Consider the following 13,115-nt stretch of genomic DNA (forward strand, 5'->3'; position numbering starts at 1 on the left):
TGAAAAATCTCTTGACTATCCTAATGGTCATGCTTGTCTAACTTCAATCATCTCATTTTCTTCGTAAAATTCATTCCAATGCATTACTATTGGGAGATGTGGTATTGAGTAGTGATAAAAATTTATAAATAAAAAACTTTTTTTGTGATCAAAGTTTCATCAATATGGGAATGACATCGAACTTTTGATAAAATTTTACACTATAAATCATTTTCATTACTACTATTTAATACTATCAATCAAACGGGTCGTTATGAAAAAAATAATAATAAAGCAAATTTAATGAAATTGACTTAAATAAAGTAAGCGGCAACTTCAAAGAGGAAGGGTTTACTCCATTATACCGGTATTGTAACCAGAAATCAAGTACAATTATGGTGAAAAATCAATAAAAGTAAGTAAAAATGGTAAACAAAAAATATAATTTATGGAAAAGTTAAAATATATATATATATATATATATATATATATATATATATATATATATATATATATATATATATATATATATATATATATAAGCCCAAAGTCTAAACTAATTACTCTACCAAACACATAAATTAGAGAGATAAACGATCATCTTGTCTTTCAATTCGCGCATTTCTCTTCCTGTCAAAGTGCGTGTTTACCTTGGAGTATCGTATAAAACCTAAATATTATATGAAATAATTAAAAAGTTTATATAATACTTACACATTACATTTTACCAATATTAAATATATAATATTAGAATTTAAGAACGTAACATATACATACCGCATCAATATTTTCGACTCCAACGTTCTTCACGGCTTGTAAGAGATGGTCCATATATTTGAGAGTGTAGTAGCCACAATCAATGTCATTATCATGTCGAAAACACTTAGAGAAAATAAATGTTAGTACAAAAAACGCTAAAAACCTCAAAAATGCAACTTAGCTTGTAATTTCAAGCATATGGCTATTGTTTTCGTTTTTAACCATTTCAACACAATAATATATACCAAATAGTGTTGTGTGCCAGGTTTCGTGCCAAACAAATCAAGTTTGAACCACTTTATACGAGAAAGTGCCAAAAACGCTTAAAAAACCTCAAAAATGCAACTTAGCACGTAATTTCAAGCATATGACTATTTTTTTCGATTCTAACCATTTTAACACAATAATATATACCAAATAGTATTGTGTGCCAAGTTTCGTGGCAAACAAACCCAGTTTGAACCACTTTATACGAGAAAGTGCCAAAAACGCTTAAAAAACCTCAAAAATGCAACTTAGCACGTAATTTTAAGCATATGACTATTGTTTTTGATTCTAACAATTTCAAAACTATAATATATACCAAATAGTATTGTGTGCCAAGTTTTGTGGCAAACAAATCAAGTTTGAACCACTTTATGCGAGAAAGTGCCAAAAACGCTTAAAAAACCTCAAAAACGCAACTTAGCACGTAATTTCAAGCATATGACTATTGTTTTCGATTCTAACCATTTCAACACAATAATATATACCAAATAGTGTTGTGTGCCAAGTTTCGTGGTAAACAAACCAAGTTTGAACCACTTTATGCAAGAAAGGGCCAAAAACGCTTAAAAATCTCAAAAACGCAACTTAGCATGTAATTTTAAGCATATGACTATTGTTGGAAGATACCACAATACCTTAGCCGGGGGCCCTTTAGCATCCTCAGCCCCTTTATGCTTGTAACGTGATAACTCACACCTAGGACACTCTTCTAATTTCTCATTTTCATTCCGATACAATACACAATCATTCGGACACGCATGAATCTTCTGGTACTCTAAGCCGAGAGAACACATGAGCTTTTTGGCATAATATGTCGAATTTGGACGTTCATTTCCCTCAGGAAGCATCTCACCTAACGCTTCTAATAACACTGTGAAACTAGTGTCACTCCAATTGAACTTTTGACTTAATGTTGAAAATTGTCAACGCAGCTGTTAGTTTGGTGAACTTTGTACATCCAGGGTACAAAGGCTTTTGAGAAACCTCTGTCAACAAGTCAAAAACACAAGGACGTTTTCCTATCTCATCCTAGACTCCCTCCATCATCTCATCAACACGATCTACATCCTCATCGACATTCTTTCATCCGTTTCACACCCATCAACACGATCTACTGCATCCTCATTGATTTCGGCCACATTATTGACATCCTCAACAACACTTTTCTCTTTGTAAACTCCCTCCTCACCATGCCAAACCCAAACATGATATTGAGGCCTAAACCCACGTCGAAGTATGTGCTCCCTAAGGATATGAACACTATCTACATTTGATACATTACAACAAGTGACACATGGGCAATAAAAACCAACTCCCCTCGTCCTAACTTGATGTTCAACCGCAATACTACAAAATTCTAATACGCCATCAATAAATTCTGACGATTCAATACTTCCGTACATCCAAGAACGATCTTTTGTCATCCTAAGTGTGATTAATTAATTCAAAACAACCTTTAGCATATATAATTAACCCTAATTAACCCTATATAACCTTTATATTATTTAAAGTAATCAAATTATGTATATTTTAATTACAAAACATATATAACAATAAAAAAATATTTTCTTTAATCAAACACACATAAATTAATATAATAAGAAACTAATAATATACAACTACATACATAAGTAAATTATTCACATTTAAATATTCAAGTACATACATAAGTAAATTATTCACATTCAAATATAAAATACATACCTTGGTAATTAGATATGATAATTTTGTTTCTACAATAGGATTATGTAACCTACAATGAAAAACAAAATCAAAAATTAGTATAAAAAAAGACTAAATCCTTATTAAAACACAATGAAGCTATTCTTAAAGAACTTAAACACAGATTATTGAAAAATTTATACCTAAAGAAGAACAAGCTTAGCCCTAATTTCGTGGGTTTTTTAAGGGAAAGCAACAATGGTGGGTTGAAGAACTTAAACAAAGATGGAGAAGAAACTTCGTGCAATGGGTGGTTATTGAAGAACACGTACAGTAGCAGTCGTGGGGTTTGGAAGATGATGAACGAAATTGAAGAGAAGAACACAGTAGTAGTATGGGTTTTTGAAGAACTTGAAGAGATTTTTACAAAGATTTTCGTGGGTTTTTGAAGAAACTTTTGAAGAACTTGAAAAAGAAGACAATCGTCGTCGTAGGTTTTAGGAGAATACAACAGTTATATGAGAGTTTTGAGCAAATGAACGTTGAAACGCGGGTTTTTAATTTTTTAGAATCATTATTTGTTGCGGGCTGCCAAAAACCGCAACATATACTCCACATGTGCTGCGGGCTACAACAAAATCGCAGCATTTGATTAACTTTTTTTTTTTTTGCGAATTCTTTTATGCTATTTTAAGCCGCGTTTAACAAAAACCGCAACAATTGATTAGTAGCAGATATGTTTTTTTTCACTAGTGCTGCCAAATCTGTGGCTACTCCTCTACCAGTTCATCTTAAATTACAAGCAAGCAACTCTCCTTTATTTTCAAATCCCACACATTACAGAAGCTTGGTGGGTAAACTGAATTTTCTCACTCACACTCGCCGGATATATCTTATGCTATAAAGTCCCTAAGTCAATATATGCAAAATCCCACAGAAGAACGTTATTCTGTCCTTATGCATACAGTAGCTTATGTTACTTCTACTATAGACAAAGGCATACTTCTTCAAGGTTCTGATGCTTTTCATCTTCATGCTTATTCCGACTTAGACTGAGGAGCTTGCATTGATACCAGGCGTTCAATCACTGGTTATGTTTTACTTTTTGGAAATTCTCCCGTTAGTTGGAAGTCGAAGAAACAATCTACAGTCTCAAGGTCATACTCAAGCTCATGATACAGTTAGTACTCACAAATTCATCAATACAAGCATTTCTGTTACAAAGCCCAACAGAAGGTTGTAGAGCATAAATTCATTTGAAAGACCTTAAGCACACATTTAATGAAAAGGTTTTCGAGTCAATTCATCATAACAATTCAAAAATAGGTTTTAAATTAATAATCATTTTAATTAAATCATGCCAATTAAGGTAGTGTTACCGTAAGACTGTCTTTTTTAAGAATTTGTGATAAACATTTTGGCATCATTACTTTTATCAACCTCAACTCTTCAAGAAAACAATTAAGTCAAAGAACTTATTTCTCATCACAAAAACTTCTATTTACTCTACAAAGGAACAACAAAAAAAAAGGGTTTACGTGATTGATTGAATAATGTGTGTTAATTTTAAATTTTTTTAATTTTTGTAAAAGTGAAAAGATTGACTACCTAAATTCCTTTTTTTAAGGCATAATAATTAATGTTAGATTAGCTGGCTGATTTTCTTTTCTCATTCTCATCATTTCAGAGAAGAAAAGATGTCTGAATTTCTGAAATTTGTGATATTCACAAATAATTCAAAAAAGTCATCGACTCATTAATACTCTCTATCCCTAACTTTTTAAAACAATTACTATTTCACATTATTCATTACTCCCTTTATTCTCTTTGATGCAAAAGTGGGTGGTTTTTAAAAATATGGTAATAAATAAAGAAAAAATAAATTATATTCACCAAATTAAAAGAGAGTTAAAATATATGGATAAGATTAAAAGAAAGTGGTATATTATTACCCAAAAATAGAAATAATGCAACTAAGTGGAACAGACAAAAAAAAAATTTACAAATTCAATGGGACAGAGGGAGTAATTAATTTATTTGTATTTGTCTTCAATTTATAAATTAAAATATAATTATGTGAAATCATATTCATGTTTGATTTATTTGAAATCTTAATATAAAGATTATTAATATTTAATTTATAATATTTTATTATGTTTTTGATTTTTTTACTCTCATCCAAACTTCTTTTTACGCAGTCTAATACGTTTGTAGGGTTATCTATATCTAAAGTTATACACAACTAAAAATTATAATATTTTGACATTATGAAAATATGGGACGAAACAAATAAAAAAATCCCACATGAATATGTTTTTTTCGTACATTAGCCGTAATATATAAAACACCATAAAATGATGAACAATCTTGAATTGGGTTTGAATACTAGTAAAAAAAATCAAAAAAAGTATAATTAAAGATATTAACGATTAAATTAGTGCTTTAAATTAAATAATGTAAAGAAGTAAATGTAAAAAAATCTTCACTAATACTTAAATGAGATTGTCTCACGGTGAGACCATCTCTATTCGGCTGGCCCTGTATACACTTTTTGTCTTAAAACGATCACTTATAATGCTAAAGTGATCACTTATAAATTTAATATAATTACTTCTTATAATCTTAGAGTGATTACTTATAACCTTAAAACAATTACTTTTGATCTTAAAGTAATCAATTGAAAAAATAAGCTATTATATGAGCCCATCTTATAATGAGACAATCTTATACAAGATAGAGCGGAAAAATCTCAAGGAATAGTAGATTATTTATATGAAAAGTTTCATATTATAATTTAAAATCATTTAAAATAAGTAAGATTAAAGAAAAAAAAAACACATCTCTATTAAATGTGTGAGTACATGTGGACCGCACTCCACACTGTTGTGTGCGTATTACATATTTACATTTAACTCAGAAATGGTCCTAAAAGAAATTTAAAGAATTCAAAAAGAAGCTTTCACACAAAGTTCAATTTCTTTTACTCTAATATACCAAACAATAAATAATGTAGTAAGAATAGTAATATATCCATCACTAAAAAAAACACAATCCTTAAATATGGCCACTCTTTTTGTTTTATCACCACCCCTATTTTAATAAATTGACGATATTGCCCCTGGACTATGATGATAATAATAATAATAATAATAATAATAATAATAATAATAATAATTATAATAATAATAATAATAACAATAATTATAATAATAATAAAATAATAACAATAATTATAATAATAATAATAATAATAATAATAATAATAATAATAATGATAATAAAAAAAAAATATTTACAAAATAATAATAATAATAATAATAATAATAATAATAATACTAATAATAATAATAACAATAATAATAATAATAATTATTATTATTATTATAATAAAAAAAATATTTAAAAAAATTTATAAAAAAAATTTAAAGGGGTGGGTGAGTCGCACAAAACCCGAGACTCGGCCGCGGCTTAGTCGCACGTTTTGTGCGACTGAGCCGCGGCCAAGTCGCGGGTTTTGTGCGACTCACCCCTTAAAATTTTTTTAAAAAATTTTTTTTAAATATTTTTTATTATTACTATTATTATTATTATTATTATTATTATTATTATTATTATTATTATTATTATTATTATTATTATTATTATTGTTGTTGTTGTTATTGTTGTTGTTATTATTATTATTGTTATTATTTTTTTAAAATATTATTATTATTATTATTTATTTTTTTTATTTTTTAATTTTTATTTATTTATTTTTTTAATTTTCTAATATTATTTTTATTATAATAATAATAATTATTATTATTATTATTGTTATAATAATAATAATAATAATAATAATAATAATAATAATAATAATACACCCTCCGTTCTTTTTTGATCTTCCACTTTGGGTTTTTCACACATATTAAGGAAGATAGAATTTTTGGGTTGTAGTGGGTATTATTTTTATTAAATAGTAGTGTGAAATAATGATTGTATTGAAAGTATGAGGTTGTAGTGGGTATTATTTTAATTAAATAGTAGTCTGAAGTAATGATTGTATTGGAAGTATGAGAGAGAAAATAATTATAAATAAAAGAAAAGGGGTACATTAAAAGAAAAGGGGGGTTTAAGGGGTAAAAGTGGGATAAAATCTTTCTAAAAATAGAAAGTATTCTAAAGTGGAAGAACTTTTGAAACTACCCGTTATAGTAATGTGGAAGATCAAAAAAGAACGGAGGGGGTAATATTTAAAAAAAAAATTTTAAAAATTAAAGAGGTGAGTCGCGCGCGACTGAGATGCGGCTCAGTCGCACAAAACCTGCGACTCGACCGCAGCTCAGTCGCACGTTTTGTGCAACTGAGCCGCGATCGAATCGCACGTTTTGTGCGACTGAGCCGTGGTCGAGTCCGGGCGACTCACCCCTTTAATTTTTTTTTAAAATATTATTTTTATTATTGTTATTATTATTATTATTATTATTATTATTATTATTATTATTATTATTATTATTGTTATTATTTTTTTAAAATATTATTTTTATTTTTATTATTATTATTATTATTTTTATAATAATAATAATAATAATAATAATAATAATAATAATTATTATTATTATTATTATTATTATTTTTTTTATTTTTTTAAAATATTATTATTATTATTATTATTATTATTGTTATTTTAAATTCAGGGTAGCGATAAAATGAAAAGGGTGGCAATGTCTAGCAATACCTAAAAAAAATTGTAAGGGAGAGAAAGATTGGGTGAAATTGAATTAAAGATTTATCTAAAAAAACGGAATTTGCTCTATTAGAATTAAAACCATATTCTCTAATAGACTTTTTATTATGATAATGAAATTTTAATTTTTACCTTGTTGATTGCTTTTGATGTTTAAACAAGTCAAAATTTTTTTTTTATAAATGATTTTGCGTCATGTGAAAACTCATATTTAAACCAAAAAATATTGCTTTGTGCATCGTCCCTCTGTCTAAAAAATTTGCAATATTTTCCTTTTTAGTTCATCTGATGGCTTTGCTACTTTTTTTTGCCATTTCACATGTATTTTTTAATTTTCATGTGTGTATTTAAGTTATTTGTTTGTCTCATTAACATACTTAACTCAATTTCTCATAAGTTTACTTTTTTTTAATTGATTGTTCTTTTAATGACCCTCTTTTCTTCTATGAAGCAATCAACAACCATCAACTAATTTTACGGAACATCTATATCAACAACTGACTTACATAGTTAGCCTAATAGCGAACAAAAACTACCAATAGTATTTACTTATCAAACGAGCTACCTAAATCCAGGGGGAGCAAAGTTGGATATCCAATCCGAAACATATAGTCGGATTGAATATTCGAAATATGTCATATTTATATTTCAAAACTGTCATATTTGTATTCCAATTTGACTCAAAAATCTAAAATCGAATATCCGATCCGACTTAAAATTATGAATCGAATATCAAATCGAATCACTCGGATTTTTAAATCATAAAATAGGTTTGCCAACCCTGTTAAATCCACCAATAAATTATTCAAGACTTGTCTAATGTGTTATATTAAATAATAAAAATCATAATTAAAAACAACCCTAAATTAAAAGAAAACTTTTTACATTAAAGGGACTTTTATGATGGTGAATTTCCAAGATCTAATTTATTTTCAATAAAAAATAAATAAAAAGGCATGAGAGGTGGAGGGATCAGGTTTGGAAAATGTGTTACAACTTACCAATATGAATGTTATTTTTAGCTTTATTTAGACTTGCAGTTGAAGCAACGCTTTTACTTTATCATGATTTAATTAATTTTCAAGGAGTTATTCAAATATTAAATACCGACTTTTCATATTTCCAAGACCATTGAATTAACATTTTAATTGTAAAAAGTAGAATGACTTTATTTGCATTCTCTTTTTAAACCACTCATTAAACCTAATTGATTTTATTTCATGCTTTAATTTGTGTCATTCATGATAAATTCACCGACTCTTGTTCTATGTTAATCTGCATTCCACTTGTGTTTTATATTTTATATTGTTGGTTATCTTTATTTTAAATTTTATTTGAATTCCAACCGTTTTATATTATTGGTGATGCGAGAGATCATCTTTTTAAAAGACATTTAAGGTCCAACTCATTACACATTAATGTCCATTTATTATATTCTTAATGTCTACTTACAATATACTTAATGCCTACTGAAAAAGTACTTAACATTCTCACTTACAATATTCTTAATGCTTACCAAGAAACTTAGACTACTAGCTTACTTGCCATATTCTTAATTCCTACTTACAATATCTTCAATGCCTACTTACAATATACTTAATACCCACCGAGTAAGTACTTAAATACTTACAATATTTTAAATATTCGATTTAAAATATTTTAATACCTATCGAAAAACTTACTTTATATTTTCCTTTAGATTAACCCAATTAAAAATAATCTCTTAAAAAAACTGTCGCACACAAAGAATCTGTGATGTTTGAAACATTTTATAGGTAAGCGGAGGATTATATACCATCCTTTTCCCCTTTGACTGCCTTTATTTATACCAAATAACGTGTTTGTTAGTGATCAACTATGGACACACTTTCATGGTTTTGGTAAACTAATTAACTCTTTTAATTATGAAAAATTTTCAAAGCCTTTTTTCATGGTGCACTGATTGAGGGAAGCAGTTCTGAAAGAGGATATTAGTATGTGCTTTATACTCATTACCTTGAGTTACCGCATTTTTTCTTATCCATTCCTTAAAATATATTCTGTATGTTATTTTTTGTCTAACCCTTATTTATGTGGAATATTGGATTATTAACTCTAACTCTAACTATGACTTTTTATATTAATTATAGTCAATTAGTCATCCCCTTACCTTTATAAAATTTATATTAAATTTTTGATTGGCTTTAGAGGCGATGAAAATGAAAAATTTGTAATGTCTAGATAAGATAAATGATTAATCTTATAAAATTGTGAATGAAAAAAGAGGTCATAGTTAGAAGTTATATTTTTTAAAAATACTCTATTTTTTTTTTATCAATTTAGTGGAAATGGTATATTTAAGGTACTATTTAAAGCACTTGTTTTTCTCAATTCGAAGGGTGTTCAAAATCGGATATTAGATAGTAAAAATCATGATCCGATTTTAATTCAGATAGATAAGATATTCGAAATTTAGTTTATCTCGGTTGGAATACTGAATATCAGATTTTTTTTTTGAAATTTCTTATTTTTTATTTTGCGCTTTTGTAAACACGAACATTTATGTTCACTTCTATTTCTTTTTAAATTAAAATTATTCTATATAGTTTGAACAACAAATAATTTTGACAATATGGTACGGTTGCATGTTCAAAGCCTTAACATAAGTTGTGCGATTTAGTTGTGGGTTAGAATTATAAACGATACCATGTTCAAAAGCCTAAATAGAGTTAATCTATTTTTAAACAATGACATTACTTTCTTTTAATTTTATTTATATTATTCAATCTCTTTCTTTACTTATTACTGTATATCCAAATTTTTTAAAAAAACACTTTATTTCTCTTTGATGTTGATTATATATATTTAAAATAGAGACATAGAAAGGGTGATAAGTTGATCATTACTTTAGGTCGGATCGGATCATAAAAGACATTAAGAGTCAAGACCTTTCTTAATAAAAAATTCAATGCTAGCTATTTGTTAGGAACTTAAGGACCGCAATTTTCTTTTGATTTCTTGTCTACAACTATAAAATTTGAACTTGACTCAAATTTAATCTAACATTTGAAACAAAAGTAATAATGTTGCACCCGAAATATTGATATGTGATTAAAATGATCAAACTCAGAACAATTAAAAAAAATAAGTTTACTAAACCAATCAGATTTCGACCCAACACGTTTTGATATGCTTTTGTATATTTATTAGAAAAATATTTAAGATCCTAAAATTTATTGCGTAAATTCAAATCTGATTAAATAAAAATTAGTCAACACACAAACAACTCAACAAGAAAATAATCCAATAAAATGACAGAAAGTAAGCTTGAAGAAAGACAAGGAAGGTTTAGAAATGACTTAATCTTTTGGGTTAGTTTGGAGTTTGTTTTGTTATAATAATAGTAAATGATCTTGCATAGTCAATTTTGACTAAGGTAATTAATGTTGTTTCCATTGAACTATGCAATAATGGAAAATGACATAATATAATGACAAAATTGTTTTTTGAAGGAAAATATGTCCCCTAACCCTAACTAAGTATTGAGTTCATTTTTTAAGATGCACTCACAAATATTCTATTCATACTTTTTCTTGAAGTGAATTAACCTAGAGCTCATAATGGATATACCCACTTCATTAGCTTATTTTTTTAGTAATACATGAGACCCTCAAGTGAATTGATGTGAATATAAGATGGAGATGGTCATAATGGTTATATCTACTTGGTCGTATTAAATGAGGATTAATTTAAATGCATATCCAAATAAATTGATATAGATATAAAAACTTTATTCGCTATAAATGATAGGTAAATAGTAGATATGAATATATAGAAGGACATATCACATTCCCACACCCATTTTGCTTCCTAGTTGTGTTGTATACAAGCTAGAAATGCAAATAACAAAAGACCCAAAAAAAAAAAAAAAAGCTGATGTCAACTACTACTAAAATAGATTGATGATCAGTATTGATAACATTGAGTTTTCAAGAAAGTTAGAAATGTAGTTTCTTCTTTCTACTCATTTTCCAATATTTATTATAAAAAAACTCATATTGAAATTCTAGATGTAGTAAATTAAGTGAGATAAAATATTAAATTTTCAAAGACCATGCTTATTGTATAATATAAGAGCTTAACTACATCTAAGGTTACTAATAGATATTATAAGATGAAATGACACCTCACCAATAACAAATATATTTTATTTTTCTATTGGTAGTGGATAGTTTATCAACCGAGTCAACTAAATTTTTTCCATAATATAATGTATATCCATCCTTTGGCCTTCAAAGAATTGAAAATTGTTCAAAATAAATCCGACATACTGATATTTACTAGACCTTGTAATCAAACTTGATTTAACCGACTTAATTAAAAATTAATTTACAATTATCTAAAAACCAACGTGGACGCAAAATTCAATTTTGAACCGATTCGAAAGACCGAAATTAATTCAATAATCCGTATGAACACGTGAGAATGTCCATGATAATAATCTCATGTCTATGAAGTACTTGTATAGTGTCTCAAACACCATAAAATGGTAATAGAGTAGTACTAAAAGAAAGGCGAAGCAAATGATGATGGCATAGCTTGGCGCACACTAACCAATTAGCACAACCAGCATGGGAGTTGAGAATTGGAAGTTGGGACTACCAAAACCCAAACAAACAATTTATTCATTCATTCATTCATTCACTCAAATAGACAAAAAGGAAAGATACTTGAAAAGCAGGCATTTCTAACATGCCTTATGTGTTCTGTCCCCTTGTGATTCAGAGCCTTACTGTTTGTTTTAGTGCAACAAATATATTTATTTATTTATTTATTTATTTATTTTTATTTTATGTGGATGTGGGATTCCATAAAATAAAATAAATAATCCCCATTTTCTCATCTGTCTGTCCCATGTTTACTGTCTAGTGCTCTTCTAGCACGCGTGATGTATTTCCATCATTTCATTTTTGACAATTTTTATTTGGGATAATCCATTCTTTCTTCCTCTTTTACCTCAAAACAACTACTCCAATGCACTACCTATTTTATTTTATACTTCCTTTTTTTAATGTTGTTTTGGACTTTTTATGACATTTTTTTTTTTTTGAAAAAATTGAGTATAATGCCAAATGGAAATGGTTAGTTATTGCGAGGCATGTATTCTATAATCTACTTCATATTATTGTTTATATGAAAGTGGCTAACTGAAATGACCTACGAAAGTTTGGGATTGGAATCATTAATATCAAATTCTTATTAAAGAGCCAAGAGCCAAAACCACTTATTTTATATAATATGTACTTCTTTAGGAACTAGCAAGACATAGAGGTCTATAAATTAATTGAATTTAACTAAAACTCGTTCATTTGTAATTTGTATCACCATTTTGCAACAACATTGATTTTTTTTTTTTTTATGATTTTTAGCGTTCTTAGTCTTTTTTTAATGTTATATGTAATATATAAAATTAATAGTTTCTTATTAAATGCCTTGGGTCATAACTAAAATTAGCTGAGTCTAAATTCTCTCTTGAATTATAATAGAAGAATAAGACAAAATAAATAAATAAATAAAAGAAATGTGTGAATGAGTTGAAGAGAGATTAAGTTCACTGACAAAATTAAGGAGAAAAATGTGAATCCTAGCAGGGCTGGCTCAACCACATGAGCGGTATGAGCAATGGCTCAGAGCCTTATTATTTTAAGAGTCTAAATTTCTTTTTTGAAATAATTTGAATTTT

The sequence above is a fragment of the Amaranthus tricolor genome, chromosome 13, assembly GCF_026212465.1.
Source record: "Amaranthus tricolor cultivar Red isolate AtriRed21 chromosome 13, ASM2621246v1, whole genome shotgun sequence".
NCBI classification, from domain to species: domain Eukaryota; kingdom Viridiplantae; phylum Streptophyta; class Magnoliopsida; order Caryophyllales; family Amaranthaceae; genus Amaranthus; species Amaranthus tricolor.